The sequence below is a fragment of the Hippocampus zosterae genome, chromosome 11 (genome assembly GCF_025434085.1).
Source record: "Hippocampus zosterae strain Florida chromosome 11, ASM2543408v3, whole genome shotgun sequence".
Taxonomy (NCBI): Eukaryota; Metazoa; Chordata; class Actinopteri; order Syngnathiformes; family Syngnathidae; genus Hippocampus; species Hippocampus zosterae.
In genome coordinates, this window is record NC_067461.1 from 16242885 (window position 1) to 16263741 (window position 20857).

Consider the following 20857-nt stretch of genomic DNA (forward strand, 5'->3'; position numbering starts at 1 on the left):
ACCTGTTCCACTTTTAATTAATAGTTTTAACCTTTACTGTGCAAGAGTACACGCTTAGTTTTTGCCAAATTAATTTTTAGGTGGGACCTGGTTATTAATATTGAAGAAACAACCCCTTTGTATTGAAGTAGCAGGGAGGGAGTATTAGCCTGCAGCTTTACAACAGTTTCCTCTCATCTCATAGAAAAAGAACAGATGACACAGCTAAAGCTTTTCGCACCAGGTGGCTATTTCATTCACTTCATACTTGTTCAATGGGTGACTTGACTCCAAACACAGCATATAAATAATCACATAATCTCCTTCGATATATTGCCACAACCTGATGTTAACCTGACAGTGATATGGCTAGCTTCTTTTAAATTGTATGTGCATCATTTCGTCATATACAAGCTGGAATGAGTGCCTTTCTTCCTCAAAGTGCACGCAACGGTAAATGTCTAATCGCACTTCACTGTTGTACAGTCATGAGGCTCATCAACACGTGTGAAATGTTGACACTGATCCTGCAGCAGCATACTGAGTGGCTTTGGTTCTATTGCTTTGTTTCAGTATTATAGTTTATATTGCCTGTTGCATCTCTATTGACAGTTTCTCACAAATGATCACAAGGCCTACTGCAAGTAGGAACAACACAGTGGACCCCCGCTATTCACGAGGACCGAGCCCAACCGCAAATAGCAAATTTCCGTTAATACCGTATTTTACGGACTATAAGGCTCTTTGGAGTATAAGGAACACCTTCAACGAATGGCCTCTTTTAAAACATGTTTTCATTGTAAGGCGCATAGAAAAGAAGCTATGATAGCGGCTGTAGTTGCCTTATGCATCCACTTCATGGAGCTATGCTAAAGGGAATAGAAGTCAATACAATCCCGCTTTATTTATATGGAGCTTTCATTACCGCTGCAGTTGTAACAAAGTGCTTGACAGAACATTTAAAATACTATGTCCAATGAATCTGAATATTGATGCATATATAATGCACATCGTATTATAAGGCACACTTTTGAGAAAATGGAATGCTAGGTGCGCCGTATAGTGCTGAAAATACGGTAACTGATGCCCCCTTAAAGGGGATTAGATTTCCCTTATTGAGAGTTGCAACTACAAATAAACCATTGACTATGATCCAAGAACACTTTAAAAGCATTTGAAATATTCACAAAAGTCTTCAAACATTCCTCTGCCCCTAAAAATATACAATGTACGTACCTGTACGTACACGTCAAAAATTCTCTTTTGCCATTGTTAAAAAGACGCCTAAATGGGCAATAATCAAGGCGGTGTTAGGCAAGAATTTCCTTGCTGTTGAAAGAATCGACTCTGACATTGAACAAACCAAAGTGGTACTTGAGCACTTTTCTGTGATTTCATCACAATTCGTGCAAATCGTGTCGTACTTAAGATGATTACCCAGTGAGTTAAACACTCTTAAACTGACCCCTCTTAAGTATTAGGTTTGCCGTGGAGTTTCGTTCCCTATGTGTTCTGTTAAAATGATATGTTGAGAATTTTCCCCTTGCACATTTTTTTTAATGTTGGCTGGTGACAACTCTTCCACGTGATTTCAATCCCCTTCATTTTAAGGAGGGGAAGGGCGCCTGAGCTGGGGACAAACAAACAATTTCTATCTGTTGCCCCCTCATCTTGGGGCTTTGGTGGAACTGCTCTGGCATGAAGTACAAGCTACTGTCTCCATGGTGATGAGCCACTTCAGCCCCGCCAGCTTTACCCCTTCAGAACCATTTGTGTTAAATAAATGTCATCAAACAATTTAAAAAGGTACTGAAAATATACTCCTTCGTATTGTGTAAGATGGCGAAATCATAATATTAATGCGTAACTAACATGCACCGGCTACTTCAGGGAAAAATGGCTCGAATATGAGTTGAATGGCTGCACTGCTGGTGAGAAGCTAATGGGGAGGGGGGGGGGGGTATTTTGGCAGAGTGAGAAGGCCAGGAGAGGGAGAAGCCATCCCAGAGGTATGGATGGAGCTGATGTGATAGTTGTGAACTCTCCCAGTATTTATGTGTCAGCCAGCAGCCTTCAGAAGGAGAATGTATTCTCCACCGTCTCACGGACAAAGGCTTCCTCCCCCAATTAAATGAGCTAATTCAAAACCATAAGCCTGTCTTTAATTAAGAAGAGCTTAGACATCTCCTGAAATGAAATGAAATGAAATGAGCTATACTGACGACATACGATGTTGCGTTCCCCATCCTCCATCACTCCATATGCAGGACTTCCACGATATTGATATGCCAAATGGAGCCTGAACCGCGGCAAAATGCGTATAAATTCAAAGCCATTTTCAAAGTAGATCTAAAGTTGGCTGCCGCTGCATCTGTACCAACATATTCCCCGTTTGCAGGATGCACCCTGGTGTCACAGAGAGGAGGAGCGGGAGAGAGATTGCCGCATTAAGTAAATAATTTGTATGATAATTCATTACAGAGCCGTCTTTTTCAACTTTAATTGGTCTAAATGAAGAGACATTTCACACCATTTAGATAAAAAAAAGAAAAAGGAGGCCAGCATAATGAAAAGGGGCCTGCCTATCGGACTTCAGAGGTTTGCTCTAAATGAAAATGTAATTGCAGGCGGAATGGTACAAGAGGAGAGACCCGCGCCGCAGATCCGGGGGTATCTTCAGACAGCCGAGCAAAAGCTAATGACTGAGCAATTTGGAACATTTACTCACCCCAAAGACTCTCATTAAGTCAATCAGAGGCTTAGCCGAGACCCACTCGCTGCGATGGTGCCTGCGTTTATTCCAACATCAATCAGGAGGGGCTGTCTTCTGCTTTTTTCAGAAGGCATAAAAAAATACGCCCAAGTAATTTATTCGGGATCTTTGAGAGGATAATGGCCAATTATTTGTTTATAACACTGGTTAAATTTTCATTAGGCAGATTAATGGAATATCATGTACTGTCAACACTGGACAGAGGGGTGGTGTGTCAGAGATAAACGGCCAAACAGATGATGCCGCCTAGTTAGTTAATTGGTTTTTCTGCAACCCCATTTCCACTCGACAAAATGTAAAGGTGGACAATGCATAAGAGGAGGGGGCATCTGCCAAGAACCGGGAAAGAAAACATTGCCACACAAACCTTCCCCATCCAGTGTACAGTGTTTTATTCATCTACATTTACATCCTCTAAACGCCCCATTATGTCAGCCATGCACACAGATTTACATTTTACATGGGCAGTATTTGTAGTGATAATTCAGGTGAACAAAGAGTTTCTCGTGGCAACGCGACTGATGGTTTAGTCGGATATTATGCAGCCATCTTCATAACTGGAAGTGACAGTTAAGAATGCAGTGACACCTACAAGGCAGGCAGGCGGTTGATCTGCCGACTTCATATGATGCTCAAAGTTGATAGAAAGCAGTTTGAACCTTCAGTTGGGCCTTCACCAGCCGCCACCTAAAAGTGGTCTGGGATTTTTTTTATTCTCAGTGTTGCATATTAAGGTTTCACATAAACCTCTTCCTGCCCAAGTGCAGGTTTCTGAGATAAAACATGGCATATCAAATTATAATTTGAACGCCGCAATCTCAAGCGTGCAAATGGCGCATCGTGGGTTCACATCCCCACATTTTTGGATGTTCAATTTTAAACAAGTCCTTCATTTTGGAGATTTGGAGAATTTTGGAAGTTTCCTCTAAGATTGCCTGTATTTGCGTTATGATTACAATTTATGTCATGTTATATTAATATAAATCTCATGACCAAGTATTACCATGCACTTTAAATGCTGTCCGGCAACCAGATTATGTTTTTTTCTGTCAATATTCCAAAATTTGCACCCATAATAAAAGCCCCACTGAAAATTAACATCATCATCAGGGCAATTGCATAAATTCAGTTCGCATTGCTTCCTCTTTGGCGGCTTTTGGGTTTCTCTCTCAGTGCTAATTTGTGTCACAGTCTTAACACTCTTCATTCATCCAGTTAACTATTTTAAATACCTGAGCGGGAGCTCATCCCGTCTTAGATTGGGTGAAAAACAGGGTACACCTCGAACTGGTCGCTAGCCAATCGTAGGGTGCTTCTACTTTAGATAAATACCCGGTCACACTTGTATTCTTCGACTTTCAAAATTGCTGTGTCAAAAGTATCCTAAACTGGGCACACAAAAACGGTTGCATGCCTCAGTTCTTCAGCCCGCCTAAATCCAGTGATCAACCCAATCTGCTGGGTCCAAATAATCAACCCAACTGTGGGTGAAAATAACCCATTCTGGTCAAAATCCACAACTACCCAGGGAGTAGGCTAGAAAAAACAACCTAGCATTTTTTCATCATTGTATCAATATATATTTGTTTTCTGGCTTTTAGGACCCAAAAGAGGAGATCTTCTTGCTTATGGGCACCTCAAGAGTAATCAGAAGGCAGACATGTCTCCAACTCCTTGATACGTTTTCTGTCCACAGGCACTTAAACAGTTACAGATAATAGTTTGTAAACGCTGTCTCACATTTTGGAACTTGCCCGACACTAGTAGCTTGCAGTGTTGCAAAACGTACCGAAGACCTAATAGTTTATAGAACCCAAGGCAACTCTTATATCCACATTACATTATCATCACCAAGATTTCGAAGAGTTGATTCATCATTTTCCCCTGTAAAGCCAGCATCTTCTAGAAGGGTTAATTTGGACTCTTGGATCACAATCTGCCAATCGTGGGGCACCGCTTGCTCCCCTATCCAAACACTCATCAGCTGAAGGAGGTTATCGTTGGGCTGGACTATCTGTCACCCGGCCATGGGCAGCCAGCAGGACACAAGGACCATTTAATTAGGCCTACTGCTCCTCTGTGGTGTGAAAGACTCTCGGGGCCCCTTTGATTCCTCATTGCTCTCCCAGCAGGAAGTGGTTGGTGATAATTGACACAGGATTTCCTTGTTAACCAGCAGCAGACTCTGTGGATTAAAGTGACAGAGATCTCCAGAAGAAAGTGGGGTGTAGATAAGGGGAGGTGGGGTGGGGGGCACAGTGAGTGGGAGGTGGGGGCAGCAACTATTTACCACTCTTGAAACCAGAGAGGAAATAGCAATACCAGACTGGTGCGCAGTCCTGCCGAGAGATGTAGCACCCGCTTATCTCCGCCATTTCAGCTTGGCTGATCAAAGATTGACTTTCCTTAAAAATAACCTGGACTCAAGGTTGACTACATGCTTCCATGCCAAGATTTATTATTTTATTTTTTTTGCGGCTGGCAAATTATCAATCTTTTCAATCTCACCTATAAAGCTGATGGCTGCTTGTGTCGACATAATCTTATTTCATTTGCACAATTATACTGTGCCATGGAATAAATGCATATTTGCAAATTACGTGATTTCCAACTCACCAATAATGCAATCAGGAGCTATACCTAGTCGACTATATGCAAAGGACATCATCCGCTTTATGAATCAATATTTTCCTTTCTGCTTATGCAACTTTCCGACACAAGTGCTTCTTTGAAAAGTGTTGTGTGTAACTATCAAGCTAACCTAATTCCATTGGACAATTGACATTTACTTAAAAAAATAATAATAGTAATCTTGTCCCGACCCACGAATAATGTCATTGAGAACATATCTTCATTCTTACTCTTAATTCCTAAGCATTCATACATCAATTCTATGGCCATTCTGGTCCAGTGCAATCAATAAATTTTCATGAACTTGAGTGCTTGACATATTTACTCATACACCTGCCAAGGCTCAAGTCTGCTGAAATGGCCAACCTGTCCAGATTGACCCAAATGTGGAGTCCAACTTCATCTGGTCACTTCCAATTGTTTACTGAATGGGGTGATGGCAGGCTGCCAGCAGTCGGCTGGGGTCACCAGCAGGTCTATCGTATAAATCAAATGAGAAATTCCATTCTCCACTATCCCCTAAGCCCATTCATTTATGCAGCTGGAGATTTGTGTGAGAAGAAGAAAACGACAGAGAGAAAAAAAACGTTACAAAATTGCTTGTGAGCATGTACATAAATGATACGGTGTATTAGTATCGTTCATAATAGGCCAAGCCATTTTTTACTTTAAGTAGCAACGCCACATTCATCAATTGTCTCACATTGTGTACCGTACAATAATAGCAGAACAACATTTCAAGCGAGACATCTTTAATTTAAAATAAAAATCATAGCGAGGAAATGACTCAGGATAACGGTTAGCCACAAGGAATAAACAACCTGTTTCTAAGAAGTGACCAGACGTTCTGGCGAGGAGCAGAAGTCTGACCGGAACCTAAATAGCGGATCTTATGAGTAATGGGGAACAGGTGTGCAAGGAGCGTAGCACACCTGACCACGCCGAGCCCTGAAAACAAAGACAACTACTCAACAGGAAACAGAACTGCAACTATTTAAAAATAAGCGAGGAACAAACACCTGAGAATGTGAGTGTTGCATATCTTCTTTTTCTGAGTAATTGCTCATCAAGTGACAAATGTCTTTGTTTTGAGCAATCATGGTGTACTATTAAAAAAAAAGAAACTATGCATAGCAAACTGTTCTCCTCAAAACCATATGTATAAAAAATATGACCGTTTGGTTCATCACAAGTCTGGTGCAGGGTCCAGAAATGAGTCAGACTTGTGTTTAGACACGTTATTACATAAAAATGCTGCAGAGGCTTTCTTATCTGTGCACATTCATAGGTACTGTATCTTAGCCACGCTCTCTGACACTTCAATATGTGAGCATTAACACACTTCAAGGTCCTTGGTTTCTGTCCACGAATTACTAGGTTGCAACCAGGAGGAGAAGCGAGAGATGTGTTCCTAAGTAAACAGGATGGAAGTGCAAGCAATCAGAAAACCGGCACATTCACCACTATCATGAAAACACAGGAGTCCACAGTAAGATTTGGTCATTTCCGGAATCATTGCTGTTTACTTTAATCTACAAGCAAGGAAATTCTAACGTCTAACGTCGCACATCCCCTCATGGCTTTGTGTTTAATTAAATTGTGATGAATAAAGTTTTACTGAAGATGTTTACCATTTTAATACACAATTATTGAAAACCATATCATCCGTCCCTATTGAGGAAATATGACTTTTGAAGTGTAGTGTGGCCAACAGTAATCAGATTTGCTCATTTAAAAAGAAAAAAAACATCCCGTTGCCTGTTCAATTATGACAATAATTATGACCATTAGTGTGGAGTAAGCGTGAGTGGGAGATTGTTTGTTATATAGTGTAGTGTTCATAATTTTTTTTTTTTTTTTTTTGTTATGACATATTTTAAGGGGTTTTTTTCTTTACTGTTAAGTCATATTTGCCAACATGAATACATCCCTCTGGTGATCCTGCACTTATTTGTGATACTATGTAGCGGTATCTAAGGTTGTTAAATAAAACGGTCCGCTTCTAATATTCATGTCGGCAACATTTTTCAGTGGTTGATTGAATGAGGAATTTCCTGTTTACATGTACCCCGAGTGGCATCAATGTTGTGACCGCTTGCAGGATGATTTTCAATGCAACAGCTTGATAAAAACTTTACAAGGATGAGATCATAATGCTAAATTAGCAATATGAATCTTCTCCAGACTGCAAATGATCCTGTTCAATATAATACAAATACGATGCCCTTTGTTATTGAGGGTGATGTGCTTCAGACATGGGTGCACAAGTGGTTAGCACATTCGCCTTACAGTTCTGAGGTTGGTGGTTCAAATTCAGGCTCCAGCCTTCCTTTGTGGAGTTAGCATGTTCTCTCCAGGTCCTCTGGCTTTTGTCAGGTTCATTTGTGAATATCTGCCCTGCAATTGACTGGCGACCAGTCTGGGGTGGACCACCTCTTGGCCAAAATCAGCCGGGATAGACTGCAGCGAGCTCACTTGCGACTCTAATAAGGATAAGTGGAATAGAAAATAAACGGATGGCTCAGGCTTGGGACGTTAAGATTTTTCCTGTCTTCTTGATCGTAGCTCGATTCAGAATTTACCACATCAAAGAATGCATTTAAATGTGCACCAAACCATGTTGCAAGTGTAGAGCGCAAGGCAGATCCTTCAGATCTTAGGCAGGAAACAAGTCGAAGAGAGGGAGAAAGTCATGACCTCTCTTGACCACGCCACCTTGGCCAAAGGATTACCCAAACAGCGGCCACTGACAAACGTTTAGGAAATCAGAACCATATGTTTAAAGGGAGGTACACTGAGGCGATTATTTGTTTTTGGTAAATTAATGAGGGCTAATTGTTAATGTCATTACGTCACGGGAAGGGTACTGGGGAGGGCAAGGGTTAAAAAAAAAAATCAAGGAATGCTGCCCATCAATCGTCCTTGAATACAGCAGATGTTGAGCTCACTTTTTGCAGGAGATTAAGATATGCTCATTTAAGCAGGAGCAGACTAAACGCGAACAGAACATTACAGAATGGCGGTATGGAGACAACATACGGGCGTCGATACTTCATGATCATCACACAAAAGTAAATCAATAAATGAATAGATCTTTTACTGGATTTAACGCGCCTTATAACCGTCATCTTAGTTTTCTGTGGCCAAACCAGTGCAGTTGCATGCTGAAGAGAAGATGGTTGCTCAAGCACTTCACAAGTGATTTAGGAGACAGCAAAAGCCGCTTCCCAAAAAGAAAACAAGTTCATTACACTTTCATACTTGCTGATCACTCCCCAAAGACGCGCCCATGAAGTCCGGGAAGTAAAATAGCAGGCCTCATCCTTCCTGCAAAAAGTAATGCGACAAAGCCCTCGGGTGAACGTGTCATTGACATTTCTTTAACTGAGACCCCTTTGACCTCAAAGCCTCTTGGGTCACTACTTCATTTCAACCTGTTTGTATTACCCGGGTGCGCACCAGGCACAAGTTTCATGCTTTCCTCCCAAATAGCATAAGCCGGTTTTGTACGTGTATGTGTGTCGTTTGCAGGGGTGTTGTGATGGCAAATGATTACAAATGTCTCCGTTCTAGTGTAATTGGATCAAGCTGACTCAGAGCTTATTGAACAAGATCTTGGTTGTTTCAAAGCAGATGGATTAACAATTAAATTTCTTTGGTAATTCCGTGCAATACACCTTGAAAAGACAATAAGGCGCATTAACTTGAATAAATTAAATTCTTTCCACGGGGAATATCATTAGCCGGGAATTTGTACTTAAAGCCTCCCAAAAGACTTTGTCTTCTGTTTCATCTTGTCAATAAAGGAAAACATCTGCAGTAGTATTTACTGCTTTAATGACACATTGAGTGGGAGTTCAACTTTGTATTTGCATTTACTTCATCTCTATTGTGTTAGTGTCACATCAAGAATGTTTTATTAAATCCGCTGATCATAAATCTTTGTAGATGTAAATGTTATGTGCTGCCTCCTTAATTAATTCCAAATTGTACAAAAAATAGAGTTGGTCTCTGCAAGCACAAATCTAAATGAAAATCACATAAATTATATATATATATATAAATATATATTTACACACACTACTCAAAAAAAATAAAGGTAACACTTAAACATGTAACTCCCAAGTGGTCCCAATATTTTTTTTAGTTTTTGCAGTTTTATATATCTGTAAATATGGGCTGCATGGTAGTCGACTGACTAGCACAATGCCTCATAGTGTGGAAGTGCAGGTTGCGAGACCGGCTCCGGCCCTCCTGTGTGGCATTTGCATGTTCTCCCCGTGCTGGTGTGTTTTTTCTCCAGGGACTGCAGTTTCCTCCCACAGAACAAAAACATGCGTGGCAGTTTAATGGAACACTCGAAATCAGTGGTGTCAAACATACGGCCCGAGGGCTTCCACTGCCCCCCAAGGAGGTTCGATCAGGCCCGCAAGATAATTTAAAAGTAAACAAAATGCATAAAAGACACGGAATGAATATTTTTAATAAGGTGCAATTCATGGATTATCCGCCACGGGACACACTGTTTTGATCAGAGAGGAAAACAACAGCAGTCTCAGTCTGTCACCGAGACAGACCCAATACAGCAGACACGATCAAGGACATGTGAATACTCATTCTTTACACATTAATAGTACTCTCCTTAGTTTGTAAAGTGTAGGCAGGGATTAAATTTATATTGTATATGCACATGTGTAAATGGTTGAAAAAGTCATTTCTTTATAAATCTCGTTTGATCTTAAAGTGCATTATGATATTTTTAAATACCAATTACTTATTAAAGTTTTGTGTCTTTCTACAATCAGTGGGATCAGTTGAAATGCACATATGTGAATGATAAAATTAAATTGTGCATTTGTCCAAGGAAATCTAAGGAGCTTCATGAAATGTTTTGTAAAAGATCTCTTTATTAAATTTCAACATTTTCCTAATGTTATTGTGCTTCTTTAGACCAAAACAAAGGAAAGAGATATTATTTTGGTTATTTATAGCAGAGTATGATATAATTTTAATGGTCCGGCCCACTTGATATTTAAGGTGGCTATATGTGGCCCACAATGTGAAATGAGTTTGACACCCCTGCTCTAAATTTTTCCAAGGTGTGAGCGTGAGCGCGAATGGTTGTTCGTCTATGTGTGCCCTGCGATTGGCTGGCAACCAGTTCAGGGTGTACTGCCGAAAGACAGCTGTGATAGGCTCCAGCGCTCCCCCTACCCTCGTGATAACGATGCGGATTAGAACACGGATGGATGGATTGATGTGTACACATGTAGTCGAACCCTTTTTCAATGTACCCTGTTTACGTTTCCATTATAACAACCAGATTGTTCCCGCAAAATAGTGATAATGTTAAATCCCCATAAATACAATGACCTATTTTTTCTGCCATTGTTTGTTACTGACATAATTCCATAACTCCGACATTATCCCACCAGTACTATTTGATCAAATCAACGTTGGAGCTATTAAAATAGTACACAAGCCTCCCAACGTCCACCGCAAAGGTGAGACCTTGCGTTGTACAGCCAAGTTTGCAGGGAGCCTATTAGCTTGACAGAGGAAAATACCATTTGTCCTCATCTTATTTTAAAGCACAATGAATGTCATCTTGCATTGCAGATGTTAAACTGAAAGGTAGTTGGCCTCACTTGTTAATATATGGGCACACATGGTGCTAGCCGAATGTTTTACGATGATGGCAGCCACCACCTGGTTAATATTAGCATCCTCCTTATTGTATACTTGACATTCCTCACATCACTTTCCATTTGATTCATTCAACACAGGTTAGCCGTAGATATGAAAATCTAAGTTCGGTCATATCATAGATTTTGCGATAACTGGGATGAGAAAAAGGCACGCTATATTTTATACCCCATAATGCGGCAAGGTCATTTTATAGATAAAAGTACGTATTGCAATCATGTTGTGGTCATGATTTACGGTGAGTCTCTTGAGATTTGTCATCTGTATACGATTCGGGCCGAGGGACTAACCCATTTCATGTGGCTAAACTCATCCGAGAACTTTATTTGCAAAGGCTGGTTGGAAGTCAAACAGCTGCAGCAGCGGAAGTCATTCATATTGTGTGTTGGACTCTGTCATCCAAATGTCTTAATTAAGCTTGTTATCGTACTCGATCTAAAAGTAACATTTATAAAAGCAATTTGTCCCACAAGGAAGATTATCGGCTGGGACTGCAACAACCGATATGCCACGTTCACGTCATTTGATTGTCAAACTCTACAGTATATTTTCCACCGGAAAAAAAAAGTAAGGGTATTCTTACAAAAAATGAGTTTGACCTGATCCTTCTTTGCCAACCCCGTCACAACCGCATGCTCCCGAACTGGCTTGGGTGCATTTTAGTCCTTGACAATAAACCAACAGCTGTAGAACTTACAAATGCTTTACCAGAGTTAATTGAGTAAATTGAAGCAAGCTGCAGAGCAGTGCTGATCTACGATCCCCTGTTGAGGGCCCAGAAGGGAGACAACAGATTTACTGCGAGGACAGTGGGCGGCCTTTTGTTGGGGCCCTGGTTCACGGGAAGTTTGAGGTCAATCAGGATTAAAATGTTTTAGGGAACAAATGAAGTAATTTGAGCACAATATGAGGAGTGCTCTGACAGCATTTACCAGGGATCCAGGTGAGATTTATTTGATTTTAAGCCCCATGTCCCCTTTTCATCTTGGTTTGTACCCCTTCCCTTATTATTTGGGCTTTATATAACATGAGGAGTCGACCCTTTTAACAAGCTCTTTAGTTCTGGTTGACAAAACTGAGCAAGAACAATGCACACAAATGGATACTGAGGAGGCAAAATCTCCTCTTTCTCTTGGAAAACTTTTGAAGTGTTTTGAAAGGGGATTCCGGGAGACTGCAGACAGAGAGCTTCCCGACTTGCTCTATTTTTTTTCATCATCCATCAAACATCTTGTAGACAGATAACACTCATTGTTTGCTTTTTCATCATCTCTGCGTTGCTTCCTTTGTGAGCAAAAATGTTGCTTGCTTTGCTCTGTGATATAAGAGACACAGGTTGTTTGAGTCTGGGTTCCATCACACGTGGATAAGAGTCAGATAGGAATCCATCCATCCATCCATTTTCTGATTCGCTTTGTCTTCACAAGGGTCATGGAGCATGCTGGCGCCTATCCCAGCTGTCATCAGGAAGTTGGCGAGTGACACCCTGAACCTGTTGCCAGCCAATTGCAGGGCACACAGAGACGAACGACCACTCACACCTCGGCACAATTTAGAGTGTTCCATGAACCTGCCTTTTGGAATGTGGGAGGAAACCGGAGTACCCAGAGAAAACCCACACAGGCATGGGGAGAACATGCAAACTCCATACAGGGAGGCCAGAGCTGGAATTGAACCCTGCACCTCAGCACTGTGAGGCCGATGCACTAACCAGCCGCCCAGATTGGATTCCTTTCATGACATCGGTTGAAAGCAAATGTGCATGTAAAACTCTCCATGTACTGGTACCTCTCTTTTTAAAGATTGGATCAACATATCCAGATTGGAAACCAAATTCCTCTGGCATGTAAGCACACTCCGCATGCTCAAGTCTCTGCTGAGGCCCATCTTTCGTGAGAATTGTTTTTTTTTTTAAACCTTCATTTATTGAAGTAAGAATTTGCTTCCCATTTTTACATCACAAATTTAAATGCATGTAATAATGCCTGCATCAAGCAGTTTTTGATAGCGTTAAAAAGGCAATCTATGATGAACTATTTCAACTACTCATATTAAACTTGTCATTCTTCTCATTGACATCCTACAACCACGAGAGGACCTTTGGTGTCGACATAATTTGGCTGAAGATCAAATTGCTCCCGGTAGATCCATAAACCTATAACAGCAACCTGATGGTCAACAACTTGCATTGGAGTTGAATGTTTAAGGTACGCAGTGAAGATGCAGTCCAACATGAGGCGATCGTGGGCTCTTCAGTGGCAGTTGATCAGATTCATTTGAAGAGGGGGCATAGCATTTTAGTTACAGGGGTCAAGAGTTTGATCCTCATTCCAGTTTTCCTCCTGACCAAATGAATCAGGTGGTTATCGTGGTCCTCCTTTGCAATGATTGCGCTAAATCGAGCATTCAAGGGGAACTACGTGGGGCCCCTGTTAAATTGTGAGTGAGCACATGTGACTCGTGTTCTGCACTGTGAGGACTGAGGGTGTCACTGTAATTAGGTCTTGCAGGAAACTGAAACCTATTTACATGAACTTGACTTGTATTTGTTATTCTTGAGTCAGTTTACTTCTATATTTGTCCATTTTTATTAGTAATCTCCCAGTGTCAATGAAAAGAGCAGTTTAAAAAATATATCTTAAGATTTTTATTTTTCTTTTCCCCAAAGATAACAAATTCATTTCGAGTTATCTGAAGAGTAATTCTGAAGACGCAAAAGGAATGGGACGACTGTTTTGTATTTATTTGGATTTTTTTTCCCTGTGTTGGGCTGCCATGTGATTTGGAAAGAGACAAAGGCAAGACGTTATTAAGAATCTGGTTTTGGAACGCTGGACTGATGGAGCAAATATGTCTCGATGGCTCAGGCGTACCGTACTGAAAACAGCTGCGAGTGATTTCGGAATTATTTCCTTGTGTGACTCAATTTAGTATCAATATAGTGTAATATGAAAGAACTTGCTGTTTTTATGACATACAATAAATTAAAGACTATATAAAGCAGTCAGGACTCTGCTTTTCCAAGGATCTAAGTAGGATTTTGTCCAAAAATCAACACACTTTCAATAATCGGACCTCAATATATTTTTAGGGTTCAGCAAATAGCAATTTATGAGTTTTATCAATTGTCATGATGAAAGTAATATGCCCTTCCACCCCAACCCTAAAAAAAAAAACCCAAACCCTTTGACATGGTAGTTATTGGTTTGGAACGCGTCACTGCTGGGCTTGAGCAGCCCTCGTGATTACTCATGCTGATGGAAAATAGTTCAGTTTGGTTAAGTTAGAGCAAACATTATCGTATGACTATCATAATTAGAATGATCAGAACTGGAAATAAATCCAGTTCTGTGCAACCACCAGCTTTGATTTTATGAGCCTTTTTCACAACAGTGGCTAATATGACTTCTACAACATGAACGAATAGGACCACGGCTGATTTACACAAATGAGTCACACAACTTTCCAAACAATTGCATTTCAACAATATATTATACTGTATTATCTTACCTCCATCCTTTTTGATAATGAAATGGTAAGAGTGCATGTTTTTTTGTTGTTTTTAGCATGTGAATCACTAGGATTCCCGCAGACTATTTCATCCTCCCGTCTGTTTCTTCAACTTCCAACAACCAGGAAGTAGCCTGCTAACTAACAACATACGGTCAAAGAAACTCAAACGCGAAGCCCTATCCATTGTTTACACGTTTATTAATCCTTCATCCATGGTGGCGGTCTGCGCTCTATTTATTTACTGTTGTGGAATTAAAATCATGATCATTATGGCCTAGCACAAACAACAAATGTAATATAGATACCCCCTTTATTTTTTTGCAACAATAGCCGATGCATATAGAAATCAAAGAACTCCCGCCGGCTATTTTCCTGTTGCTCATCATCTTGTATGTCATTGTTTAATACATTCTTGGTTGTTCATATTGCCACTTTGATATATATTCTTTCTGCAAATCATCTGTGTGTTTTACATATCAGTGTGTTAGGTAATTATTCACAGATAGTATATATATCAATGCCAGGGAGAGGACTTTTGACAGATACCGGTATACTTCTGATCAATAATTGTGCATTCCATATGCCACTTATGGCCTCAAGATTAGGTACAGCTGTACAATCGAATGAGATCCAGTGTTCCCTCGCTACTTTGCTGTTTGGCTATTGTGGTTTCGCTCGATCGTTGTGATCGCATTCCTATCTATTGCAGTTTGACATTGCTATTTTCCGGGTGTTCTCCTATTTTTCTTCCTTCTAAGACAGACCAGTTAAGAATTACACACCTCCGACAAACAAGCAGATTGAGTGTCGACAAAACAGTTTTGGCATGTCCCCCCCAAAAAATAACATGAACAACATGAACCTTATGATAAAGTACATTTATTGTACTTTCATGGGTGAAAAACGTTTTTTTTAAACCTTTTACAACTTCTGTCACGTGGCCCTGACCTTCGCAGACTCCATGCAATGTAGTAATATACTGGTACAGTACTAATTTTTTAAATGGTTGCAAGGTGTGAGCTCAACTTTCCCCATCATTCCCCAATCATTTTACCTCAATCTCCACACACACACACACACACACACACACACACTGGATATTTACATTGTTTTGGTTGTACTGTTCATCTTTGAATCAAAACTGAACATAACTTATTTTTTCATACTAACATTAACATCACAACAAAAGACAATGACAAAAACATCATTTCAATCAAAATCCAAAATACAACAAAACACAACCACTGCACAAAACAATCGACAATACAAAAGCTGAAATACACAGACACGAATGTCAGTGCAACAACAACAAAAAGATAGTTTTCAAATGTCTGAGTAAAGATCACTGAAAGTTCAAATCCATTTTTTAATCAGAACTAATCATTTCAACATTTTAATATTTGTGCTAGTACACCAAAGCTGTGGCCTGTGAGTGCATATTGGCAAAAACAAAAGCAAAAAAAAAAAAAAAAAAATAGAAAATTGCTTTTAAAAAGCGTTTTGAGTTCTTCTGAGTGGCTTGTTCACATCAGGGATTCATATTTAAGAGGAATTTAAAATAACAGTTTAATTCGTGGAAAAATCTTGAACATTGTCCAAGGATGTTGAACACCACAAAAAAAGGCAGTGGTTTTATCTCTAATTGAATAATCAGATTGCCGTTTTGGGAAAACTACTAATTGCCCCCCCCCCCCCCCCCCCCCCCACACACACACACACACACACAATGCATGCATTCAAATAGGTCAATCTGCCAAATGGGGATTTTCACTACGCAGCCAAAATAAAGCATAAGGTTTTATCATCACAGTTGAGACAAAATATTCCTCTCTTCTCAAATTATATTTCCAAGCCGGTCTTTTACATGATCCTTGTTAAAGCCCAGAAGGCTCTCGGTCTTATCTTGGACAGAATATGTAGGCCATATTGCATGTGCTCCAATCACGAGTGATAATTAGTCATATTGTGTCAATGGGCTGCCAACTACACCATCTTTTGAAGCCTCGGCGGCCCAGACGCAGCCAACAATTGGCTCCGTTGCTGCCGCTTTTCATTCATACAGTAGAGTCGGAGAGCAACTGCATGTGGCTTTGTGAAGGGGAGGGAGTGACACACACACACAAACACACTAAGCAAAACAGGTTAAGAGAGAGCGAGCGCTCGAGAGGAAAGATGTTTCGTGGCGGAGGGGTGGGTGGGAGAAATAGCAGGCCAAACTCGTTTTCCGCTTGATGGGTTGGCTGGAGAGAATGCGCCTTTACTAGGTAAATGATTAAGGGGGCTGGAGGGGGCCAAGCTGCTCTGCTATTATGTACTTCAAAGGTCTGCAAAGGCAGGTTTAAATGAAAAGCAAATGTGCTACCCCACCGCTCAAATACCTCAAATGTTTTAGCAGGTGCAAGCAATGAAGAGGTGGGCGGTGACAGCGGTGTGCTGCACCTTGCTCAGGAGTCATGGAACGATCCTCCTCTTTGGGGGAGGCTGAGTGTCTGAGGCTTGAGACGGGTCCATTGTGTGGGAGCACGAGGGAGGTCCACTTCTGCACAGTGTTCCCACCACTCTGACCTCCTCAGTTGATAAAGCAAACTGAGTGCAAGTGATGTAACCGAAGTCTTCTTGATTAAGACGTGGGTGACTTAGCCCGATGTACTCGTGCGAGGTTCACTTGGGGAACTCTGCGAAGTGACAACATCACAAATTGCTAGTTACACTTCATTCGTCGAACCACTTTTTATTCACTAATAGAGGGAATGGAAGGACTGCTGCTGAAAAAAAATATCAACTCGGCATGCTATCGTCATTATTCACTCGCTGGATGCTTTATTCGTACACATGCAGAATCTGTCGAGATCCAGTACAAGAGCTTTGTCATAAGATATTCATGTTGAGTCGACACACATTCATTTAACACATTGTTTTTAATTGTGGTCGATTAGCAGTGGAGAACTGCATGACTTCCTGCTGAGAGCCGTTTATAACGTGTTCAAGTCGCAGTAGGTTGCATAAAAGCGGCCATAATAAACATTAAATTAATACCTCTCTGGCAGTGTAAAGTGTTAATAAATATCTGGAACCGACTTTTATAGTGGGTCTCAGTTGATGGAGTGCATTCAGCTTTGAGGACATTTTTGTGTTTTGATGTGTCTATTTCCATGTAAGTGTCGACACGACTTTAGTTTTTCGGTGACGCTTTCTGTTTGAGATTTATTTATTGCCTTAAGGATACTCCAATTCATCCATCCATCCATTCTGGGTTCGGCTTATCCTCATAAGGTCCGCGGGTGTGCTGGATCCGATCCCAGTTCACACACATTGACATTCAAAATTCAATTTGAATTATGTTAGAAATTCTGGTAAAATGTTGAGAGGTCACGAAGTTGAAAGGCCTCATTAAAGCACTTCATAATGCTGTTTGGTCTCTTTATGACAGCTGGTCCACTCACTTTGTCAATCCTTGGATATTTTTTCAAAGGGGGCATATGTCAATGTTAATTTAATGTTGCTCGTACACATATGCAATGAACAGCTTTTCATCGCAGAGCATATGTTGTAGAACCACCCACAATGTGTGAAAATTTGCAAAACGGAGAGCCCATACAACCAAGAATTTGTGTGAGGGGTCTGTTGTGAGCTGTGGCCAACAGCAGCTCCTTCATGAGTATGCACATGAGTGTTCATGTATTTTACTGTTCTCCTGGCATTCAGTAAATGGCTGAAAAATTTATCGGCAACAATTCCTTTTCCACATGAGCGGGCATTACGGTAGATAAGTGTCATGCAGAAATGACAAATGAACAAAAACACAACCACTTAATAAAAACACATTCAATCTGTGGAATTAAGTGTGTTTAAGTAAATCTGCCCATTTCTATAAATTTGCTTGTAAGTGGGCCTTTTTACAACTTGCCAAGTTACATCATCGCAATTCACTATTGAGGGCCGTAATGTACGGCTCATGAGAAGGCCGTCGTGGTCCAGGCACACTAAGATGGTGTGAATGACTTTGGTTGGGCGTATGTGCAATAACAGCAGGATAAGTGTGGGTGTTGAAACGCCCGCTTCCTCCACGGCCGTGTGCAGCGCGTCTGCGTACTTAATTGCTCTGTGAAGTTGCCAACTCAGCGGGGGGGTGTTTGAGTTTGGCGGTGTCCATTGCGGACGTCTCACACACACAGATTTGCGCACTAATGGACCATATGCAGAGCAAGACATGAAGCATTTTCCATCATAGAGTTCAGGTTGCTGTTGTATATTAGAGAAATGAAAATACCATTATGTTTCCAGTCTCACCTCATTTTTTTAGTGTGAGACGAGCTTGTATTTTTACATTTATTACTAGTCTTGAATATGTTTTGTTGCGAAACACTTTAGTCTGTTTAACAGTCATACAAGTGAAAGTGAGTGGAGTGAATATTTATATCACAAGTCCACTTACAGTATGTGCCCCTAAATTTTCTGCTTGTGTCCCAAAAATCTCAGTGGCGGGGCCGCTGTGCTCCTCGAAAAGAAAAATAAGAGTTAGTCTGGATCCCTGTCTGAACTTTTCTAACACCAAATTTAAGAAATGTCTTAAGAACATTTTTTTCCCCCAAAAAAAGAGGTTCACCTCTCCCATATCAGCAGGGTCCATTACATAATCACCACACAGTGATTACAGGTTTCTTTGTTGCAGAGCAATTACCTAATCTTGGTCTTTATCACCTCTTAACATCATCGACGCTCTGCATCAGTACAGGCAACATAGCTGCCTAGCTCAGCGCCATTACTTAGCAACAGGTCACAAACTACATCTGACGCACTAATGTGCCGTAATTGGTTCATTATACAAGTGGGCATGTAATAGCAGTAAGCAATGATTAGCACACTTACCATACCTGTACTTACTTTTCGCTGTGACATTAAGAACATATGACCCATGTAACCCATGACTGCATGAAAAGATATTAAGCGAATTGTATGAGGTATGTCTCTAAAATAAATGAGACCAAATTGTATCATCATTATTACATATTCATATTTTAATGTACTAAGTTGAAATTGCGTGACAGGACATATGCACAAGTGATGGGTGGACACCTTATTATTTGTCATGTCAAATCTTGTGTTTGAAAAAATATACAGTATATTTTTCAGAAAATATTTCAGTATGCATAGGCATGGAATGATTTTTAGTCAGCCCACTTCAAATTACACACTATCCACTCATGTGTCACTTTTCAATGTTGTCATGAGAACAGACATTTATTGTCCTAGTGAAATTTGTTCATGCAGTGCACCATGTCCCCCATACCACCACTGGCAAGGCCATTTCAACACCCAAAGACAAGTGCAGGAAACATTCTCAAGATCTCAAGGACTTCTTTTGCATCTTTTGCACATCTGTTATCATAATTACCGCACTGCTGGTCACTCTATCTGCTTCATTTGCACAGCCGCCATTGTTTGGTACGACCGTGCTAATGGTATCCTTTGAATTGCTTCATGACTCTCTCTGTGTTGTGCCCTTCATGTTCATTTTGTTATAGTACAGAAGTGTGTTGCTTTGATACCAGAGTGGCCCAAACTACCACAAACAAATGTATGATTTTCACCATACTTGGCCAATGAAGATAATTCAGATTTTGATCAGGCTAGTTGAGACTTTTAGCTAACGATAATCCGTGTCAACACCGCAGGTTTGCTTACCTTGCGGCCTTGACATGATAGTGCTTTGGCTGTTGCCACAAAGTGACTCATGTGCTCTTAGTTTGCTTACATGTTCATGCATTGAAACAAATGGTGGGTTGAATTGACTCCATTTTATTTCGTCAAGTGGTCGCGCGAAACAAAATCATTGAGATCCAGATACATTTTTAAGTAGACTGTACATCTACTTCAAAAATGCATCTAAATCCAGATTTAAATTCAGATTCTACTGTGTGTCTCTTGTGCAGCCACTTGACAAAATAAAATTGAGTAAATTCAACACACAATTTATTTCAACGCGTCATTGGCTGAAAGGGGTGCCAATGGTGTGAATGAACCCCACTTTTCCATAACAAATGGCCCGTGGTGCAGGACGGCTGACTTTCACGCAGAGAACTGAGAAGAGAGTAAAATATTGATTTAGGTTTATAAATTCGCACTTTGTGGGTGCTTTAATGCAGATTAGTGTGTGGGATTTTTCCCATCATAATTACAGCAACACCACTACACACACATGCACACAAACACACCTAACAACTAATTAGCTACAATAAGCTATTCACTTAATAC